At 46.9% G+C, this 3,133-nt stretch overlaps 1 pseudogene; it reads right to left on the bottom strand.

The window, feature by feature from the left end:
* Window positions 1-1,852: 1,852 nt before the first annotated feature.
* The window catches only part of LOC123056085 (senescence-specific cysteine protease SAG12-like), a 5,221-nt pseudogene continuing 3,940 nt past the window's right edge, over window positions 1,853-3,133 (bottom strand).

The following is a 3,133-nucleotide window of genomic DNA, read 5'->3' as shown; positions in this document are numbered from 1 at the left end:
GGCATTCCGTGAATCGTCAGCGCTTTTGACGGCGCCATCCGTTGCCGTCAGGCGAAAAACACTGCCGACGGCTAAACTATGCCGACGGCTGACGCCCGGCCGTCAGCATAGGCCCCTATGCCGACGGCTATACCATGCCAACGGTCTGACAAGACTACGCTGACGTGATCTACGCTGACGGGGCTATGCCGACTGCAGCCGTAGGCATAGATCTATGCCGACGGCAAAGGACCTATGCCGACGGCCCTGGGCTGTAGGCATAGGCCGCGAGTCCGGTAGTGATGCAACCCGATTTACTCCTGCGAGCCTTGTATGGATACGAGGATTCGCTCAAAGTCCATTGTCTTGTATATATGTGAAGGCCTTACTTACAGACACTAGTAGAAAACAGGGCTTTGGTCACAGGGCAGTATTCACATTAGTCCCGGTTTAGTTACGAACCGGGACTAATGTGAGCATTCGTCCCGGTTCGTGCGGCTAAGGCATTAGTCCCGGTTCACCTAGGCCCTTTAGTCCCGGTTGATGCCACGAACCGGGACTAAAGGGTGCGATGCCCATTAGTCCCGGTTGGTGCCACCAACCGGTACTAATGGGCTTTGAGGCATTAGTACCGGTTCATGGCACGAACCGGTACTAAAGGTCCCATTTTCAAACTCTACCCCCCCCCCCCTTGGACCGCCTTTTCAGTTTTAGAAAAAACAAAAGAAAATGATGGAAATGTCAAAAAAAAATAAGTTTCCCATGTGATATGTGGTCTAGTTGTTGGGAAAATTTACAAATATGAATTTCGACTTTATTTGCAAAATCTCTCTGGAATTTGTAAAATGGGCATAACTTTTGCATACGAACTCGGATGAAAAAGTTTTTTATATGAAAAATCATCTACTCGAAAAGTTACATCCGAATTTAACGGGGGGAACCCCGTTAAACATTTTCAAAATCCTCAAAAACCTAACAGAAAAAAGTTACGGGGCTTTTAAGATCTAGAGAGGAAAAAATCGAAAAAAAATTCAAACTTACTAGTGGCGCACCATTTGCTAGGTGCGCCACTAGTAACAGAAAAAATATAGTTTCAATTGTTTTTGGAAAAAATGTGGTCAAATCTGGTCAAACTGTGGTCAAACAATGGTCAAACTAATTATTCTAGAATATTAGTGTTACTAAATAATTATTTCAGTTATTTTGAAATTTGGTCAAATCTGGTCAAACTGTGGTCAAACAATGGTCAAACTAATTATTCTAGAATATTAGTGTTACTAAATAATTATTTCAGTTATTTTGAATTTTGGTCAAATCTGGTCAAACTGTGGTCAAACAATGGTCAAACTAATTATTCAAGAAATATTAGTGTTACTAAATAATTATTGTTTTTTAAAACAATAGTTTCAAACTCAAACTGTGAAATGTGCCACTTCATGCTCAAGCAAAATTCCTGAGGGTTAATAGGATTGACATCTTACTATTGTCAGGAAAACAACAAGTGCAGACTTGGAAACGAGGGAGAATAGAACCCGGAAGTCAAGCGTGCTCAAGCTGGGGAGTGGGAGGATGGGTGACCGTTCGGGAAGTTAGATGATTTGAAATGATGAGGGGTGATTAGAGATTAGAGGATAAATTGAGCAGTGATGAGGGATGATGATTAGAGATTAGAGGTTAAAATAATTCAGAAATTTAAAAATAAAAAAAAATTCAAAAAAAAATCATAAAATTTCCTTTAGTCCAACCGGGACTAAAGGTGGAGCTCCACGTGGCCGCGGCCTTTAGTCCCGGTTCGTGTAAGAACCGGGACTAAAGGGGAGAGGCATTAGTAACGACCCTTTAGTCCCGGTTCAAAAACCAGGACTAAAGGGCTTTACCAACCGGCCCAAAAGCCGCGCAGCAGCCATGGCCCAACAGCTGCCTGCGATCGACATGCACGAGTTAGTTAAGGTTGTTGCAAGACAGCTGAAAATAAACTGTAAAAACACATGCGAGCAGCGGGGAATAAGCTCAAGACACTCGCTCACCACAGCCTTTCTGTAACTTCTGGTTCCTGACAACCGGAGAGACAACACCAGCTTCAACCCAATCAACCTCTGAGGGCGGGAGGTTCATATAGTACCAAAGTCCAACACCAGCAGTTGACCACCCAGCTATTGCCATAGCATGTGGTTTGAGGTAGCTGCCAAGAAATCCAAAGCTGTGGCCAGCGGTAGCTGCTGCACCATTGCTCCGAGACTGCAATTTGATCACCACAAAATATTCAATTTCATCATACGCACACGTCCACGCCGACAGAGATGGAGATCGGGAGAGCGAATTAAGCGAGAGGCGTACGTACGTGTAGGTGTCGCAGCTTGCTAGCTCCGGCCGGCCTCGACAGCGACCAAGCCGCCGCAGCGTGGCTGCGCGATAGGATCCTCCCCACGGCGCTCAATGCCGGACGAAACATGTCTGCCTGCACTCGGTCTCGCTTGCTCGACCATGGATCAATCAAACGAATAAAGAGGAGGAAGGAGGGCCAACGGAATTGGAACTGGAGTAGGAGGAGTTGGAGTAAGCACTCTCCTTGACCGGAATCCGGCTCTTACACGATCCGCGCGATCCAAGCTCTATCCTTCCTCCACGCCGTCCGAGTGGCCGGAGACGGGCCTGGACTTCCCAAAGCTCGCGGTGGTGGTTATGCCGAGCTCCTTTTCATGCAGGCCAAGCTCCTTGGCGGGCATGGCTTCCAGAGCGGGTGAGCGAGCACTACCACACGGAAAAAAGAAGAAGTGGGCCTTGTGTTTTCTTTCTCACGGAAAAAAGAAGAAGTGGGCCTTCGTGGAGGTGTACTACGACACGAGCCTGACCAGGCCCAATTTCAATTGGCTTCAACGTTTCGCTCTAGGAGACCAAAAAATCGGAGACTAGAAATTCAACAGCAGTGTATCCACAACTTTTGTTGAGAAACATAATGCTCATAAAATAAAATACAGTCATATGTATTGCAGTTATAAAAAACAGTACTTCGGCAACCCTAGCCCTACAACTAAACAGGGCATGGGCAGCCCAGCCCGACGACCCGGCCAGAAAAATCCAGGCCGGGCCGGGCCGGACTTGACGTTTGGGCCGGGCTTGGGCCTAGTTTTGCAGCCCGGAAGATAGTTCGGGC

The sequence above is a fragment of the Triticum aestivum genome, chromosome 2D (genome assembly GCF_018294505.1).
Source record: "Triticum aestivum cultivar Chinese Spring chromosome 2D, IWGSC CS RefSeq v2.1, whole genome shotgun sequence".
Lineage (NCBI taxonomy): Eukaryota > Viridiplantae > Streptophyta > Magnoliopsida > Poales > Poaceae > Triticum > Triticum aestivum.
The sequence above is the reverse complement of the archived record's forward strand: the minus strand, read 5'-3'. Positions and strand labels throughout refer to the sequence as shown.